This window comes from Leptinotarsa decemlineata, unplaced genomic scaffold (assembly GCF_025532065.1).
Source record: "Leptinotarsa decemlineata unplaced genomic scaffold, Ldec_3_MD MMD2_tig00001719_RagTag_RagTag, whole genome shotgun sequence".
NCBI classification, from domain to species: Eukaryota; Metazoa; Arthropoda; class Insecta; order Coleoptera; family Chrysomelidae; genus Leptinotarsa; species Leptinotarsa decemlineata.
In genome coordinates, this window is record NW_027412569.1 from 3,660,834 (window position 1) to 3,668,890 (window position 8,057).

Consider the following 8,057-nt stretch of genomic DNA (forward strand, 5'->3'; position numbering starts at 1 on the left):
TAAGTTCAATTATCATTCATACAATACATATTTATCCATTCACATATCACTGTTTTTATTTCAAAGTTCAAACTTGTTGGCTTTGGTACCACAAAAATTCGATTGGCATTCCTCCACATTAAGATGCTTGTTGGCTTTGGTACCACAGAAAATCCGATTGGTATCCCTCCACATCAAAATGGAAACCCACCAGGGTTTCCATGCAATTTTCTTTCATTTTGTCAAAAATTTTCGACGCAACTGCCAAGATCAACCTAACTTTGTGTTGAAGTGTTCATCTATTTCGAATCTTCGTAAGAGTTTGATGCTTCCGTCAGAGGTTGAGTCACGTCTGAAGATCATCAGTGTTATCATTAGATTGACTGGTGCTTCAGCTATACTTGTTGTCTTAGAATAGTCACTCAGTTTGGCAATACAGTTCTATTCTCAGATGGTTTAACAATAATCTTTGGACGAAGTGGTTATCAGTCATATTAGGAAACGCTAGTTGAAGTTCCAGAAAGTCACATAAGTTTTGGCTGCCTCTTGAACATGTACTACAAAATAAACTAGTGAGGATTTTTCCAGCAAGAGATCTACAAACACACGACGAGATAGACTGTACGGAATCATTCAATTCAGAGCAGTCAGGAATATCAATTCTGGTTCTTTTCCTGCTCAAGTATTGAACGAGAACCCCAAGAATTCGAAACAATCCTCTTGTTTACCCAACGAGTATCTAGTGGGCTTCAAATATTGTAGGAAATCGGTTGATGGCAAAGATGATGCATACATGTGTAGCAATCGTCGTTCTAACAAAAGGTTAGGTTAGGTTAGGTTAGGTTAGGATAGAACAAATACATTCCCTAATAGTTATTAAAGAATGGATGGAAGTGGTAAAACTGGAAATTGCCCCAAATAAAACAGAGGTGATTATCGTGCTGGGGCCCAGGAAAAGAGAGGGTATAGCCTTTGAGCTGGACGGGTCGAGTATAGCCCCGAAAAAGTTCGTTAAATACCTGGGAGTGTGGCTGGACGACAAGCTAATTTTTAACAAGAACACGAGAAAGGCCTGTGAGAAAGTGGACAGGCAAACTACTGCGTTGTCCAAGCTACTGCCAAACGTAATAGGACCCAGTACTCAAAAGAGACGCCTGTTATACGGGGTGATACAGTCGGTCCTGCTGTACGCTGCGCCTGTGTGGGGAAACGCGATGAGGATTGACACCCACAGAAGAATGATAACTGCATCGCAAAGGAAAATGATACTCAGAACGATTTCAGCATACAGAACGGTGTCGGCAGAGGCTCTCTGTGCTATCGCCGGGATACCCCCAATTGACTTTTTGGTGCAGGAAAGGGGACGAATTGATGAAGCCAATGTTGAAGTCACAACTGCCCTCAAAAAACGTGAAAGACTCAGAACCATTGAGGAGTGGCAGTTAAGATGGGATAGAAATAACGATAAAGCCCAATGGACCAAAAGACTGATCCCACATCTGGGGGAGTGGACGGAGTGTAGGCACAGAAGAACAGAATATTTTCTCACCCAGTTTCTCTCAGGACACGGATCTTTTAGGGTCTATACAAATAGAATTGTTAAGGCTAATGACAATCTGTGTATATACTGCAAAAACGTAGACAGCGCAGAACACACCATATTCGAATGCCATAAGTGGGCAATCGATAGACACAGGTTTGAAGTGGATGCTGGGAGGTGCCTGACACCAGATAACATCATACAATATATGTTAGGATCAACGGCGAATTGGGAATTGACCGCAAACTATGTTAGTTCTATTATGAAGAAGAAGGAAACGGAAGAAAGGGCCGAGGAGAGAAGGAGACAGGACCAGCGCTAAGTCAGTTTTAGTTTTTACTATATATGCCGCTCATACCTGAGTATATCCGTGAGGACAGTTCCGGGTATGAGGGAAGGCAAGGGGTGGTTTTAGCCGGTACAAGTCCGGCACTACTGGTTTCGCGATGGATACCAAGCGATCAGTGCCCATGAGGGTTTCCACCTCACCAAAAAAAAAATAAAGGTTAGATTAGGTTAGGTATATATGCAAAAAGGTCTGAGATACTCTTGCAGAACGTTATTTGAAGACCTTGGTATACTTACAGCAATATCACTGTACATTCTAGAATCAGTCATTCTGATACATAAAAATAAAATACTTCTGAAATACAGTACAGCAAAACAGGTGTTGCGGTTTTGTTGACTGTTGGAGGTGGAAAATCTCATAATGAAGCGTATTTCATTTGAGACCTAACGTTATGGATTTCCATCAATTATTAGCCAATTGTATCATATTATATTCTACACAGTTTTTTAACACTCTTTCATTAGATTCACCTGTATGTATGTATGTTTGTTTGTTTGTAACTCTCAAGCTCGGGATCTGTATTTGACAGAAATATCGATATTATTACCTGATCTATTCGCGGGCAGATGGCGCTGTATGTAAACTATTCGATATATCGACATCATCGCTATCTATTCGCAGGCAGATGGTGCTGTACTTAACCTCTTTGATATAATTCGAACTCACTTCACATGTAATTCGTCATTTGAAAAAAGTATTTTTTTTTCATGAACACGCGCGCCTGCTGCCTCATTTGTCACCCTCCTTTGCGCACCTTTGGCTTGGTAGCTGATTTCCAGGCTCCCTCTCTGGAATCGGAAAATATCAATGGTCATTTTTATAAACAATATACGGCTGATTGATCCCAGAGTTTAGATAAAATAAATATAGTTCAAAAAGACTGAAAAACACGCTTTTATAGCATACGAAACTAAAAAATGAAAAATAAATATAGTTTAAGAAACTAAAAAACAAGCTTTTAAAGAACAACGAATTGAAAAGTTAAAGATATTTTTTTAAGATTGAAACAATAACGAACGTGAAAAAAGCGTGGGCGCTTTGTGCCATATTTTTTGTCTATCAAGCGCCCGTCGCTCTTTTCACAATAAAACTAGTATTTTTCGTTCGTTATTGTTTTAAGCTTATTTAAAAAAATTTTTTTCAACTTTTTAGTTCGATGTTCTTTAAAAGCATGTTTTTCAGTTTTTAAACTATATTTATTTCAATTAAAACTCAATGGCTATGGCGGAATGAATCGATATCAAGGAAGTCATGACAGGCGATTTTGTTTGTTACCAAATCAACGTGCTGTCAGTAGGAGTGGAAAGGAAACGGAAATCATCATCTGAAGGTCGAGATAGAATATGCGTTGGAAATATGATAGTTTGGTAAATAACATCTATTCCAATTATTTTATCAATAGACTTCGGCTACCAATTTATGGCAGAAATGAAGTTTTCTTCACTTTTGTTGTTATTTACCTTCGTGGTGTTCTATTGTGTTACAACAAGCGTTTCACTCTTGACAGGTAAGTACCTACAGTTTCAATTTTTCTCGTCAATTGTGTTTTAAAAAACATACAATCATAAAACTTTGTGTTGATGTCAGTCAGTTATTACATACATAGTGGCCCCATTAGTAAAAAAATGTGAGCAGTCATGGCAGATGTGAAACATTGATAATAATGTTTTGTGTCCCTTGTGATGATTGTCGAGCCCTAAAACATTCATATAGAATATGTGATTAAAATATACATGGAAAAATTTTAATGTGGCTTTAATATACTAAACAGTAAACTCAAAAATTTTAGCTAGTTGGAATACATTACTAAAGATCTTTAATTATAAATATCGTTAATGAATGTTTCAATATAAATTCCATCATCATTAGAAAATTGATTAATAAAGAAAAGGGAAATGAAACTTTCTATGTTTTTTACCACTTTTATTGTGGTAAAAACATTATGATTTCATTCATTATGATTTCCTACCACGTAGTAACGGCTACATCCATCAATTTATAGAAAATTCAATTTAAAATTAAATCATTAATTTTTTAATGTCCCCGTTAATCAAAAATAAGGAAATTATTCGTGCGCTACTCACTTTTAGCTGATTTTGAAACACATTTCTATCAATTTTTATGGAATTTATTCTTCAAGCAAGTGTTTTAGTGCATCATTTTTCATAACAATTAAATTAAAATCAATCAAAAAATAATTTGAAAATATTATACAGGGTGAGTCAACAAGATTCCCCCGATCCATTGCTATCAGGGAAAACAATCAACCATACCCTGAACAGATTCTAATCGCTGAACGGAATTTTAATATAATGGAGACCAAATTAACGATGCATAATTTACCTTAGTTCTTACAATAGTGACATACAATAATTTGAGCGTATTAACTTTTGAAAAGTTACCCCAGTTTCTGGAGAAATATCTCAATAGCGTCAACGCCGACGATACAATGTGAGTTAAATGAGTATCAAATGTAAGCCTTCGATCGAATACGACCCCTATATCTTTAAATAATGGAATATTCGAAAAGTAGTGAATGAAGTTTTCTGTAAAAAGTCAGCGCTTTGAATTTATCTACATTCAGTTTGTTTTCACTCTACCAGATTTGAACTTCACTTAGCGAGTCCAGTGAATGATAGCAGTCGTCTATGGACTTAATTATTAAATAAATCTTCGAATCATCTGCCTGCAATAAGTAAATGAGGGCATGTGATCCGTACCGAAATGTCATTTATGGAAATTAAGAATGAGAGTGGCCCCAGATTAGACCCCTGGGACACTTCCGAAGTGAAAATATAATGGTTCGACTTTACCCCCCATATTCGACGAACTGAATGCGATCTCACATATAAGAGCAATCCTATTAGAGAAGTAGAAATTCCGATATTTTGAAGTTTTTTAAAAAGTAAAAAGTGATCAATCTGATCGAAGGTTTTTTTTATATCAGTATAGATGACATTAACTTATCCTGTTGAATCGCGATTACAAGAAATAAATTCAGTTATTTTTTCATAAACTACACCTCATGATTTGATTTCCACAAACTTCATTTGAGAAATATATCACGACATGTTTCCCAAACACAGTAGCTTCATCAAAAGTGATTTGAATACTACAAGATGATTTTTACAATTTATATACTACAGGTAACCATAACTGCAGCTACCTCCAAAAAATTACCTTAACGTCTACCTGTGGTACCTCTTCAATTATAATCTCCTGAAGCATATTACCTCACTTATACATCAATGATAATTCTTTCTCGGTTTTTCCAAGAAAACAAGTTCAATAATTGTGATCTATTCAAATTCAGTTGGTCAGTCATTGAAATGTTTGAATTTTTTTCATTATTTTCCATTCCTTACGAATGATTCAGTTTCAAACTTTTATTTTTTATGTGTGAAATTTTGAACTCTTTGTTAAAGATGTGATTTTCTTCTAAAAGATGATTTGAATATGTTGAACTTGTTTTCTTATTTACATAGCTCATATGATGTTCCAGGATTCGACTCCTGAATGTTCTGCCAGTTTGACCAATATATACCTACCTCAAGACACTTTAATTTATATACTCCTAATTTCTTGAATTTGGATGTTTCATCTTCAATATTTCTAACTAACTTTCTCAAGGTATTACTTGTTCTCTATACAATTTTAATATCTCGTTTCCTCAAAAATGAAGCCACTCGTTAAAGCTCTATAATTTTGAATGTCTGACTTATCAATAGGAAAAACGTCTCGAATTGCTTTTGCGTAGACTTTTTTGGCTATAAACCCATTGTTTACTGCAATTTGCTTGATGATATTAAGATAATTATTGAAATCATCTATTGAAATAGGGGCATCGACTAATCTGTGAATCACGCTATAATAAGCTGCTGCTTTGTGTTGATATGGATGGGTAGAATCGTAATGTATGGTATATCCGTATAGGACGGTTTGTGATAAATTGAAAAATCATGTTTGTTGTTCATTCTACTAATTTTTAAGTTAAGTTAAGATTGAGTTTTCTGCTTCTACTTAAATAGTGAATTTAATGTTTTCATGAATTTTGTTAATATATTTTATCTAATAAATGTAAAGGGTTTTTCAATTGGCGCGGGTAGATTTTGGCGCCTCGTGGCGGCCATTTTGTTTTGGTGACATCTGTCAAATCTTTTGTTTATTATTCAGTTGTTTATGCCAAATCATCATGGCAAGTTACACGATTGAACAACACGTTCAAATGATAAAACTGTATTATCAAAATGAGTGTTCGTTAACGCAAATGTTGCGCGCATTGCGCCCATTTTACGGTAGACGTGGTGGCCCTTCACAGTCGACTCTTCAACGTTTGGTGGCCAAATTTGGGGCGACCGGTTCAGTAAACAATCAGCCAACACCCGTACGTTCAAGGAACGCAAGATCGGCCGAGAACATCGCCGCGGTCCATGAAAGTGTACAGCAGAGCCCGAGGCAGTCTATTCCTCGCCGTGCACAAGAACTCGGCCTTTCGCAGACTTCAACTTGGCGAATTTTGCGTCGGGACTTGGGCCTACACCCGTACAAGATCCAACTGACCCATGAGCTCAAAGTTCATGACCATGGACAACGCCGTTTGTTTGCTGACTGGGCTTCGAATCGTTTGGAAGAGGACACCAATTTTGGCCGAAAAATCATCTTCAGTGACGAGGCGCATTTTTGTATGATTGACTGTGTTAACAAGCAAAATTGCCGTATATGGGCCGACACCAACCCACGCGAGGTTCATCAAGTGATAATGCATCCTCAAAAAGTTACCGTTTGGTGTGGATTTTGGGCCGGCGACGTAATTGGTCCGTACTTTTTTGAAAACGACGTTAGTGAGGCGGTCACCGTCAACAGCGATCGCTACAGAACGATGATAACTAATTTCTTATGGCCCAAATTGAACCATATGGACCTAGACGACATGTGGTTCCAGCAGGACGGCGCTACGTGCCACACAGCAAACGCCACGATTGACATTTTGCATGAACGATTTGAGGGTAAGGTTATCTCTCGCAGGGGTGATGTGAACTGGCCACCAAGGTCATGCGATTCGACCTCGCTAGACTTTTTCCTGTGGGGTGTCTTGAAGTCGCAGGTCTATGCAAATAAACCACAATCGACCGATGCGCTAAAGGTGAACATAACACAGGCCATCGCTTAAATTCAGCCGTATCTATGCGAAAGAGTCATTGAAAATTGGACCACTCGGATACGTGCCACCGTAAGAAGCCGAGGCGGGCATTTGAATGATGTCATATCCAACACTTAATGGCATACATGCGCCTTTCAAATAAAAAAATAAGTTTGTTAATACCTCACACACAGCTTGTTTTATTCCATTTCAACATCTACCCGCCCTTATTTAAAAACCCTTTATTACTAAAGTAATAGTATCATCAGGAGGTATACTGAGAAATAGATTCTGCTCATCAAAAGATAGTAATTTTGCATTATCTGGTAGAGGTATGTTCTCTATTTTATTGATTAAGTCATATGAATTCTGTAGACTGAATTCTGGTTGAAAGTTTCAACTTTCATATAGAGAACATACCTCTACCAGGTTGTTATATATTTGATCATAAATATAATATGAAAGCTACAGCTGACTGTGTCTATATTTTTCAGGTTTGGCATTGCAGGTTAACAATGGACTTGAAGCAGACAAATGCACATTTGACAGTGAATGCAGGATATACTGTTCAACTAAAAATTCTTCATATACTCAATTTGAATGCATCAGCGGAGCATGTGACTGTTCTGTTTAAAATTATATTCTAATGTAATTACAAGACGTGTAAATATATATTTTACGTGCCTATAATCATTCCATTAAATTTGGATAAAACAAGTTACTATGTAAAAATTTGTAGATGAAATAAATCGAAGAATATTTTTTTATTCATTGAAGGAAAGCAATCATGCTCAACCTGAACGACTACAAGTTTCTGTTCAATTGGGATTCAGCCAAGTGCTAAAATTGATAATTTATAATCTTTCAAAACCATAATGTTTTGAGGAGAGATCGTTATTTACCGCTTTCGAACTTATATCTACCTAATGGATGAAATACATAAAAAATTGTTTTGTCAGTAGTTTTCAGTATGTAATATAATACCCCTGCCATGATTTTTTAAAAAAGCAAGTCACTTGAGACATCTCTTCATCATAAAAATAAATATA

General features: G+C 36.5%; 1 long non-coding RNA gene across 1 annotated transcript; it reads left to right on the forward strand.

Moving 5' to 3' along the window:
- The first annotated feature begins 2,942 nt into the window (after positions 1–2,942).
- LOC141482681 (uncharacterized) lies at positions 2,943–7,779 on the forward strand. Its single transcript, XR_012465655.1, has 2 exons — positions 2,943–3,375; positions 7,503–7,779. It is a non-coding gene; the product is annotated as an uncharacterized lncRNA (long non-coding RNA).
- The last annotated feature ends 278 nt before the right edge of the window (positions 7,780–8,057 follow it).